A 12,547-nucleotide genomic window follows, 5' to 3' on the forward strand; every position below is an offset into this window, starting at 1 on the left:
CATGCACACCTGGATTTGTAGATGTTCTGCCAGTCTTCTCTGCAGATACTCTAAATATCTGCCAGGTTGGATGGAGACCGTTGGTGGACAGCTATTTTTTGGTATCTCCAGGGGTGTTCAATTGTGTTCAGGTTTGGGCTCTTCCTGGGCAACTCAATGACATTCCCAGAGTTGTCCCTAAAACACTCCTGTATTGTCTTTGCTTTGTACTTTAATGTCATTGCCCTGTTGGAAGGTGAACCTGATGTCCTCAGAGCAGGTTTTTATTAAGGATATCTTTATACTTTACTTACTTTAGCTTTCCCTCAACCCTGTCTTGTCGCCTAGTCCCTGCTGCTGAAAAACAATCCCACAGCATGATGCTACCACCACCATGCTTCAGTGTTGGAATAGTATTGCACAGTTGATGAATGGTGCCTGGTTTCGCCCAGACATTACATTAATCTTGGCTTTATCAGACCAGAGAATCTTGCTTCTCACAGTCTGAGAGATCTCTAGGTGTCTCTTTGCAAACTCCAAGTGGGCTTCCATGTATCTTTTACTGAGGAAAGACTTCTGTTTGGCCATTCTGTCATAATGCCCAGATTGGTGGTAGTGTTACGGTAATGGTTGTCTTTCTGAAAACTTTTCCCATCTCCACAAAGATTCTCTTGAACTCAGCCATCAAGTGGCTATCACGTTCTTGATCACATCTCTTACTATGTAATTTTGGATTTTAATGTACAGAAAAAGTAATCTGTGTCACAGTAGATGCTAAACAATTTGTAGATTCTAGTGATGGCAGATGAAGCTCAAATAGTACAATTACAATTTACAAAAAAAAGAAAAAAAAACAATTTGCAAAAATTGACAACTGAATGTATACGAATGTAATAGTGGCTTACTTTATCTTGCACTAATTTTAACATTATAATACCCAGACATACCCAGTGACAATGCAGTATTGTTCACTTCTAGACTTAACCTTTTAATATTTTTGATTGGTTAGCTTGTACCACTTTAAGTGAGCCTACAGGTTTTTGAAAACACACACCTTCCCCCATAGCATTATAGGACAGAGTTTTGTACCCTTCTACTATCCTCCTGGATCTACAGTTGCACTAAATTAGAAGTCTACAGGGGACTGGCTTTTAAGTACCACTTCCTCCCTCCCTTGAAAGTATCATTTTGCTTCTCTCCTTGTTCATTCTTAAGATACCTAACTTATTCCTAACGTATGTTGAAACTTTTTAAATCCATCATAGCAATCAAACAGCAGCAACAACATCAATGGAAATATAACTGATTGTTTTTTTTCCATTTTATTGGCTTACAATTACCATATTTAGGAGCATTTTAAATATCACTGACGCTATTCATACCTTCCCTAATGAACAGAAACAATTCCCATGGTATGCAGCCTAACTGAATACTCTGTTGACACACTTTGACTTAAACAGTAAGGCGTACCCACAAAGAAATGATTCGAGTCATCTCTAAAAATGTTTTTAAGACTCATATTAATTTAGTTCCACATGTTATTCTTTAACCACCTAGACCCAACTTCAGCACTTAAGAAAGTCCAATGACATTCTCTCCAAAGCTCTTGTTGGTTGCCTCAGGTCTCTCTCTGTATATCTCTCTGAGCCCTAAAATTTATTTAAATAGACACCCCAAATATTTCTGGTCTCTCTGTTTATTTAGTTTTTCCAAGACACTGAAATCTAACAAATAGAGCCTCCTGTAATGGATACCTATGCACTTTAGGCTCCCCATGGAGCTTCCTCTTTGGAGTAAAATAGCTCTGTAAAGTCTGTTGATCATCTTACTCACACTACAAATGAGAAAAGGTGACATCTATAAGTTAGGTGAATCGATGGTTTTAATGAGCTTTTAAGGCCTTTTAAGATGTTTATACAAGTTTTGAAGAAAAGGAATTTATGTAACTTGACTTTTTTGCTAAACATTTTAATAATATATTATAATTCAGGAGTAAATATTCTAACTAAGGGCGGCACGGTGGCGCAGTGGTAGCGCTGCTGCCTTGCAGTTAGGAGACCCGGGTTCTCCCTGCGTGGAGTTTGCATGTTCTCCCTGTGTCTGCATGGGTTTCCTCTGGGCACTCCGGTTTCCTCCCACATGCCAGTTAGGTGGATTGGAGATTCTAAATTGGCCCTAGTTTGTGTGTGTCCTGTGGTGGGTTGGCACCCTGCCCAGGGATAGGTTCCTGCCTTGTGCCCTGTGTTGGCTGGGATTGGCTCCAGCAGACCCCCGTGACCCTGTGTTCGGATTCAGCGGGTTGGAAAATGTTCAGCGGGTTGGAAAATATTCTAACTAAATATAGACTTTACCTAAACTACCCTAACCAAGATTTCTAATGTCAGGAATGTTTTAGTTCAGGTTAGTGCAGTTATTTTATGAATTAGACATTCACAAAAAGTAACCAAAATAAAATAATAAATATCCCAATTTCTAATTCAAAAATATCAAATTCAAATATATTTTACTAACAAATACTCACTTTTTAATGCATTGAGGTTAGGAGCATACACTAATACAGTGTATTGAAAAACATAAACGCTATAAGGCTAGTACATACTTACTCTACTTACCCTAAAGGACTTGCTATTACTGTAAAAGTGTCTCTTCAAATTATTACATTTTGGGAACTCAGCAGATATGAAAATGGTATATTTCTCTTTTCTTCTTAAGATTTCTTTCTATCAATGTCACAATTGCAGATGATTTGCTGCATTAACCAAAGCCAGAATAACTACCTCAGTTTCTGTAGTTGCCAGTCTCAGAAGGTGAAGCACAATATAATATGAGACAACTTCTGTAGCAATTCTTCACAAACAAATTGGAGAACACACTTTCACATTTGTATGTACTGCAAAATATTGATGTCATTACATGGGTTTGGAAAGCATTCACTTGAAAGAAATTTGAAAAAATCTGTACCTTTTCCTTACCTGAACGGAAGGAATGAATCAGCTTGCACGTCACATAATTAAAGTTTATGGGCAGCGTGTTGTGTACATGTTAACACCGCAGGGTTAGGGTTAACACCACAGGATGTTGTTTTTCAGTCTTTCAAATTCTTTAAATTGTTTGTTAAATTCATTCAGGATATCTTGGATATTTGCACTGTATTTAGAAAAGTCCAGTATGTCTTTAGGTTGTTCCATTTGTTGCCTATAGCTTGAAAAATGGACCGGGTTATTTTTTTCTAATGCTGCTTTGAACATTTTTAACTGATTATGACACCAATTTATGTTTCCCACTAAATCTGACACCAGCTTTTCCGTTCCCTGGAGCTTCAGATTGACTATTGATGTTCGTGAGAAATGCCAGCTGTTGAAGAAAGTTCATACGTTGTACTTTGATTAAGGAATGGAGAGATTGATTTTCCAAAGAATCAAGACACATTCAGTAGAACATTCTAAAGATGTAGGACATAAAATAATACAAATGCATGCATTAGAAAACAGTATAAAGTATTTATGATTTTCTATGTGGCCATGATGGTTCAATTATTAGGAAACATAATCTGTGTCTAGTTACACAAGCACTGCCCAGAAAAGGATGTCCATCAAAACTCTCTGTGCAAGCAAGTAGGTGACTTGTGAGGGAAGCCATAGCTTTACCAACAAACACTTTGAAGGAGCAACAGAACTCAGTAACTGAGGCTATAACAAAGATGCACTAGTCAACCATATTAGGAACTTGCGTGACACATGATTGTTTTGAAAGTTGGCAAAAAAGAAGCCATTACACAAGAAGAGGTATCTGAAAGCATAAAATAAGAATGAGCTGTGGTGATGTAAGAAAAGGCTTTGTGGGTCAGATAAGACCAATATACAGATTTCTGGCCAAAGTTAAAAGAAATGTTATATGTGTGGCACAAATGTAAATCTGGCCACACAACAAAATACACCATATATACACTGAAATATACTGCTCAAAAGAATTAAAGGAACACTTTTTAATCAGAGTATAGCATAAAGTCAATGAAACTTATGGGATATTAATCTGGTCAGTTAAGTAGCAGAGGGGGTTGTTAATCAGTTTCAGCTGCTGTGGTGTTAATGAAATTAACAACAGATGCACTAGAGGGGCAACAATGAGATGACTCCCAAAACAGGAATGGTTTAACAGGTGGAGGCCACTGACATTTTTCCCTCCTCATCTTTTCTGACTGTTTCTTCACTAGTTTTGCATTTGGCTACAGTCAGTGTCACTACTGGTAGCATGAGGCAATACCTGGACCCTACAGAAGTTGCACAGGTAGTCCAACTTCTCCAGGATGGCACATCAATACGTATCATTGCCAGAAGGTTTGCTGTGTCTCCCTGCACAGTCTCAAGGGCATGGAGGAGATTCTAGGAGACAAGCAGTTACTCTAGGAGAGCTGGAGAGGGCCATAGAAGGTCCATAACCCATCAGCAGGACCAGTATCTGTTCCTTTGGGCAAGGAGGAACAGGATGAGCACTGCCAGAGCCCTACAAAATGACCTCCAGCAGGCCACAGGTGTGAATGTCTCTGACCAAACAACCAGAAAGACTTCATGAGGGTGACCCAAGGGCCCCATGTCCTCTAATGGGCCCTGAGCTCACTGCCCAGCAGCATGCAGCTCGATTGGCATTCGCCATAGAATACCAGAATTGGCAGATGCACCACTGGTGCCCTGTGCTTTTTACAGATGAGAGCAGGTTCACCCTGAGCACGTGACAGAAGTGAAAGGGTCTGGAGAAGCCATGGAGAACATTATGCTGCCTGTAACATCATTCAGCATAAGCAGTTTGGTGGTGGGTTAATGATTGTCTGGGGAGGCATATCCATGGAGGGTCACACAGACCACTACAGGCTTGACAAAGGCACCTTGGCTGCCATTAGGTATCAGGATTAAATCCTTGGACCCATTGTCAGACCCCATGCTGGTACAGTGGCTCCTGGTGCACAATTATTCCTGGCCTCATGTGGTGAGAGTATGCAGGCAGTTCCTGGAGGATGAAGGAATTGATACCATTGACTGGCCACCACACTTTCCAGACCTAAATCCAATAGAACACCTCTGGGACGTTATGTTTTGGTCCATCCAATGCCACCAGGTTGCACATCAGACTGTCCAGGAGCTCAGTGATGCCCTGGTCCAGATCTGGGAGGAGATCCCCCACAACACCATCTGTCATCTCATTAGAAGCATGCACCGATGTTGTCAGGCATGTATACAAGAACACAGGGGCCATACAAAGTGCTGCGTACAATTTTGAGTTGCTGCAATTAAATTTTGGCAAAATGGACTAGCCTGCCACATATTTTTTTCACTCTGATTTTTGGGGCGTCTTTGAATTCAGGGATCTGTAGGTTGATCATTTTCATTTCCATCAAACAATGTGGCATCCTTTCGTTCCTAACACATTACCCAGTCTATATCAGTATAGATATCCAGGAGGATTTCTTTTTCCCATTGAGATCTGATGTGTTTTCAAAGTGTTCCTTTAATTTTTTGAGCAGTTTATAATGACATCAATCGATTACTATTACAATTACTATTTTAAAATTGCTGTGCACAAGCATTATCCAGTTAACCTATACAATCCGGAGCAAGTCTTCCAGGAAGAATAGATTAGTGTGCAATTAGTGCACAAATCTAGTACATACTTACCCTAAAGAACTTTAAGAAGTTGATTCTTCAAACTATTAATCTGTGTGAAAATGATATGCATCAGTTGTCTTCTTAAGATTTCTTTCTAACAATGTCACATTTTAAAAATAAATATCACAGAAAACATAATTTCAGTATAGAATTTCTTTTCCAAAATTATAGACTTTGCTAAGGGGCTAAATATTTTTGCAGGGAATTTGTATGTATGTAAACCAGAACATTCTCAACACTGCTAAATTCAATGATTGGGGAAAAGGGGGGATGATTGTTGTGGACAGATCTTACACCAACAGAAGTGGGTAAAAGACAGAAATCAACATTAGGCAAACTGTGATTCCATCCATTGCAATGTACACCCCTGCACACACACACAGACTCACACAAAGCTAATTTAACATTTGCAATCAAACTTACCATTCCTTAGTATATGGGGAGAAAGACAAACCCATATAAACTCGAGAAGAACACACTGAATGCACATAGATATGCAGTGACCGGGCAAAGTGACCCAAGACACCAGATCTGTGAGGCATTATCACTAACGACTGTGTCATTATGCTGCCATATATACTTACATACACACATAAACACAAGTGTGCCAGGTTGAATGAATAAAGTGAAATGTGTATTTACAAAGGCTCAATTATGGGGAGGAAGTTAGAGTAAGTAGGACTTGAAAAGGAATGAAGTTATTTAGAGGAAATTTCACTACTATAAGTCTATTCTTTTCCCTGTAATAAGTTTTTTAAGGATGAGCTTTGCCCATGTACATAAAATAAACCTGCCCCTGAATTTCTCCCAGCATCGACAAGATGGATAATGAGAAAAATAAAATATACTAGTAGAGGAGATGAAAAATGAAAAGAACCTCTCAAATTATGTGGGTTGACTAAATTTATTTGGACATTCACTACAAGAGTATATAACTGGTGAAGATCTCAATCCAGGATTATTCCCCATAACAAATGAGGAGAACAGGGTTTACCCAAACTATCCTTAAACTTTAGGTTTGTTTTTATTAATTTCTCTTATATTGTAGAAGATATGACAGACACAGGTAAAGAGGGACATCACTTTGGTGACCCCATATAATTGGATGTATAAACAACAAAAAAAACAAAACAAGCAGGAATAGTAGAGTTGTCTTTGCAGGCAGGAAGTGATGTCAGCAATAGAATGACTATCAGTCTTCTGTTCTGCAGAGGGAGAAGAAGCAAAGGTATTAGCACACAGAGCCAGCCCCTGGTCCAATGGGTAATTACTAACACCAAAGCCCATAAGCTGTGTCCAATGAGCACACTTTTGTAGGTTTATATACTATATATAGATTTATGTTTGTAGCTGGAAATCAAATGAATCACGTATCTTTAAAACAGTGTTTTATTTCTATGTTTTCAGTTAGTACTAGGAATGATCATTAGGGGAAAATTATTAAGACTTACAGGAAACCAATACAATATATAGAAAATAAGGAGGGTAGGATGGATGGATATGGGGGAATTAAGGTTAATACAAAAGTGACAGAGAACTGGCTGAAACATGGATATTCAATAAAAACACCATTAACAGACCTTTGGACATGAACCTGGCAAATGGAGACTTGAAAAGAAGAACATGAAAATAATAAATAAGACTTTTGACTAATACCCTCCAAACCTCATCTTATCAACAACCCTTGGTGGCAGCCCCCTGAATGACAGTGGTGCCTCGGACTCCTGCAGGGCTTCATGGGAGTTGGTTACAGCCCTGTTGGGATCCGAGGGAGCCGCAAGGGAGTGCTGCAAAAATAACTGCTGGGCCCTCTTGGGTGAGGTTTCTGCCACACTTGGAAGTGCTGCTGGAAGTAAGTCAACGAGCACCTGGAGCACTTCCGGCAAAGATTGGGTGCTTTATTTTTGTGTGTTTTACTTATGGTGTTTGATTTGTGTGGTTTTTGCGGGACTGTGTACTGCCTATGGGACACAAGGAAGACGTGCCCAACAGGTGAAGAAAAATAAATCTTTTATTTTTACGTGTGCCTCTGTGTTATATTATAATAGGTGTGGAATGAGCCCCAGACACAGGCAGGCAGACATGTTGTAAATCACCACCATACTTACAGACTACTATTTACAAGTTCAATGCCACACAACCCCAAACTCCCCCAAAGTCCAGGCCTCACACTCTTGCCTTGTCTCTTCACACCACCTCCACTCCTCGCCTTCCAGCTTCGTCCTTCTTCCACCTGACTCAAGCCCTGAATGAAGGGAGGCAGCCCCTTCTATAATCACCCGGATGTGCTCCAGGTGCTTCCCGGCAATCTTCCACCGACACGCCCCAGTGTGGCGGAAGTGCCGGCTGCATCCCCGGAAGCACTCAGGGTGTCCCTGCTTGTCTTCCCCCCACCACTTCCGGGTGTGGTGGAAGTGCTGCGGTCCAGGGCTCCAAAGACATTGGGGAGCCTCCTGGCGGTGACCACAGGGTTGCGCTTCAAAGCCCCGTACCCGTGGCCCCAAAGGCACCAGGGTGGTTACCCCCCCAGCCATCTGTGACATAGGCCAGAACTAACTGCACTTTATTGCTGGTCATTAAAGTTGGAAAAAAATAAAACAAAAATCCCTCAGTGTGAGGAAATTCTGTAAACAGAAATACAATACTGACAACTCTCAAATTTGAGGACCTGAATTTTAGCTTTAACCATCCCACTTATAATGTAGCCATTATGTTTACTATTATCTTTGCATTGGATATGCTAAATTCACCCTGATGTGTGTGTGTCTTTTCACCATGTGATAGGCAGTTGCCCTGTCCACAGATAGCTCCTACCTTGTACCTAATGCTTGTTGGGATAAGCACTAGCTTCCCTGAAACTCTGCTCTGGATAAATAGGTTTAGAAACTAGGAGGATGGATGGATCATATACACATTATTGCACTGTGACCTGTTTTTTTTTTCAGCTTAAAAATATTGTAAACTAAGGCATTTATTCACTGTGCAGGTTAAGATGCAAAAAATTTAGCTCATATATTTATTTCAAGTAGATCTGAATAGTACAATTATTAATTGTAAAACTGTTCTAAGTATTTGATTACTAACCTATAGTTGACAGAGTTTTTTGCAATAAGGATCATAAAAATAAGAAGTACATATATCCAGCTCTGGTACTCAAGTCTTTGCATTGGTTAACTAGGTATTATTTTAAAATTCCCATTATGATATGTATAAAATGGATGGGTTTGCTCTCCATCATCCTACTTCCACAGCCAACTTTGAAAGTGTAAGATGCATGGCTTTTCAGTTCTGATAATATCTAAAGCTACTTCATGTGTTATAGCCTTTAGCTGGAAAGTATCCAAATCCTGAAATAATCTGCTGGCATATATAATCATGTGGCATCTTCTAAACATTTAAATCAAGACTGAACACATATCACTTTAGAACAGTAACATGCTCCTGATAATATACTGTAATTGAAATGGCTATTATTATTGTATTTTTTTCAGCACCTTGGCTACAACTGATTATTTCCACCCAGTGTTACCTGCATGCCAGCAAAGAAAATATGCATTACCAATACCAGACCTCAGCTTCATATATCAGATGACTTAGCTATGGTTATAATACTACTATACACTGTGGAATGTCTAAGGAGAGGCTAGGCTGCCAGCTGTTCTGAGTTCATTGAACTTTTAAATTTATTTTAATGATTTTAAGAATTGTACTCCAATGGGTAAATTACAACTCAGTAACATTTATAAATACTAGATTTTACACAAAAAATAAACTAGGGAAAGAAAGAATGAAAAAGACTTACCTTGAAGTTATCACTTAAACAAATGGAACAGTTCAAAACATAAGCAGCAGTTCAACACACACAATTAATTGAAAAAGGCCAACCAGATTTTAAATAACTTTTGCATGGTTTCTACTAAAGTGAATTAGAGGCTTTTCTAAACATGTGACCCACTGAAGCATGCAATGGACAACATCTCTCACAATTAAGATCTTGACCCAGGTATACTGTATTTTGGATTGTCGGAGTCAAAAAAGATGTGTAGCCAGGAGTATCTTTATTATACTCCTTTTATTATTATATAATATAATATTATATACATATTATTATTTTATACGTGTATCTTTATTGCAGCTAGAAAGTATTATTTTACCAGTAGATCTTGAAGGAGGGTTGGTACATTCAGACAAAATTATTTTAGCAAAATCTCTATTTTGCATACAGAAGATAAAGGTTTTGATGTAAGATAATTTTGAGACACAGTTTTTCAAAGGATGTAAATGCACTGTCAATATACAAATCTGTAAGAGCTCGTATAGTGAAGCTTTTCCATATATTAAAAATGTTATAGTTTAGGGATGGTGGAACTAAATGATTGTCTTCTAAGAGTGCAAATGACAGTAAGATATCAGTTATTATGCGTCTCCTGCCTAAGTGTGTGTAAAAAAACTGAATTTCTACTTAGTTGATAGTATTCAATAATAACTAATACATTGAGTAATGCAAAAGGGCAGGAATTAGGGCAGAATTTCCTCTCTATAGCTAAGCTAACCAAGCCAGGAAAGGTTTGTGTCTTTCTGCTACCATCCATAATCTACCAGTAGTAGAACTGGAAATTAAGTTGCACAGTGCACCAATCTCCATTTTAGATCTCTAATGAATTAACATCTTTTCCCATGGCTTCTTTGTGTTCGTTGTGAATTAAGTTACACAATAATTGTGCTCAATTTCTTAAAGAAACACACATATACACGTTTGTATGCCTGTATAGTAATTGTGCAGTATTGTTATGAATTCAGTGTTATGAAAAAGAAGAAAAATGTAGCAGACCCTTTAAAACATTTCACTCAATGATTTTGTAATTAAATTTTACAATTAAATTGTTTCACTTAATTGCTGATTGAGCACAGACATGCATACAAGGAAATTAAAAAAAAGTTGAAATGAAAGAAACCATAAACTTAAAATAAACAGATGGCAAGCACACCTTTGAAATCATTGAAAACATCAGAACCCAATCAAGCAAATAATTACTCTGAAAATCTCAATAAAACGATAACAGGTTAAACCAAGCAAGCCAAACATCTGAAACTATTAGGGTCAAATAACTCTGGGGAAAAAAAAAATCACATAATAAGGGAAAGCCCCCTGAACAATAAGCAAAACCCAAATTCTTAAATACTAAACAATAATCTTATCAACAAATGTTCTTCTAAATTTATGCAAAAGGGGAAAACCCTAGAAAAAGGGAAAACTCCAATCTTCAAAAAGTAACCATAACTAAATATTACCTTTAACTGATTTTAGTAAGGACAGACCTACTCATTGAAGGGGTACTATAAACAACACAAACTATAACTCAATAGCCCATGAATGAAACCGGGGCTAAGAAAAGCCTTAAACAGTGTAGTCATTGATGACTGAAGGCTCTGTTGTTTTGTGCTGAGTAAATAAAAAAATCAATAAAGCAATTGAAAACATTAAAAAAAACTATTTCAAAACAATAAATAGATGACAATGGAAAATAAATACTTTCTAAATGAAAGCAATTAAAATGAAAAAGGAAACATTTAATTAAATCAATGAAAATAAAAAACAAAAAATTAGGGATAAAACTGTAGTGTGTTCCAAACATCCATTTGGTATTTTATTGTTCTGATTTATATTTGTAACAATTATAATAATGAGAATTGGAGTTTGGTACTTCCAAGTTAACTAATACCAGTTGGAAATTATTATTTTGGTTGAATGTCATGGTGTAATTGTACTTCAAAGTATCTACTTGAAAAATAATTCATCCATTTTCTGAAAATACTTATTTCACTACAGTTTCCTAAGATGCCACAGCTTATCTCATTAGCATCATATACAAGGCAAAAAAAAAACAATCCACTGCAAGACTCATACATACTATCCATACATACATACAGTGGATTCAGAAAGTATTCAGACCCCTTCACTCGTTTCAGTTTTTGCTATATTGCAGCATTGCACTAAATTTCTTTAAAGCTCCCAAAATCCTAAAATGAAAAAGTGAAAACAGGATTTAAATTTTTTTTACTCATTTATTGAGTAACAATTGATCAATGTTAAGATTTTTCTGCATCTTCTTTAGAGTCAACCCATAGTCAATTCAATTGACTGGATACGGTAAGGGAGGTGACCAAGAACTTGATGGCAACTCTGGCTAATTTCCAGAAAACCTGTGGAGAAGGCAAAGATTTCAGGCAAAGGACAACCATACTGCAACACTCCCAACAGTCTGGACTTTATAACAGATTGGCTAGACACAAGTCTGTACTCAGTAAAAAACATGTGCAAGTCCACTTAGAGTTTGCAAAAAGTCACCTAAAGAATTATCAGACTATGAGTATTCCCAGATCTGATAAAACCAAGGATAATGTTGTGTCTGGAAGAAACCATGCACAGTTCATCACATGTGAAATATCTTTCTAGTGGTAAAGCATGGTGGTGGCAGCGTCTTGCTGTGGGGTTGTTTTTCAATGGCAAGGCCTAGGAGGCAAGACAGGGTCAAACAAAAGCTGAAAGGAGCAAAGTACAGATATATCCTTAATGAAAACCAGTTCAGAGTACTCTGAACCTAAGATGGGGCCAAAGTTTCACCTTCCAGCAGTACAATGATGCCAAGTACAAAGCAAGGACAACACAGATGTGACTTAGAGACAACAATGAAAAGTTCTTGAGATGTCTAGCCAAAGCCTAGACTTGAAACCAATTGAACATCTTTGGAGAGACCTGAAAAAAGCTGTCCACTCCATCCACTTTTGGTCTCCATCCAACCTGACAGAGCTTGAAATGACCTCCTTTGGAGAATGGCAGAAAATCCACAAATCCAGGTATGCAAAGCTTGTCATGGCATACCCAAGAAAACTCCAGGCTGTCATAC

This window comes from Polypterus senegalus, chromosome 9 (genome assembly GCF_016835505.1).
Source record: "Polypterus senegalus isolate Bchr_013 chromosome 9, ASM1683550v1, whole genome shotgun sequence".
NCBI classification, from domain to species: domain Eukaryota; kingdom Metazoa; phylum Chordata; class Cladistia; order Polypteriformes; family Polypteridae; genus Polypterus; species Polypterus senegalus.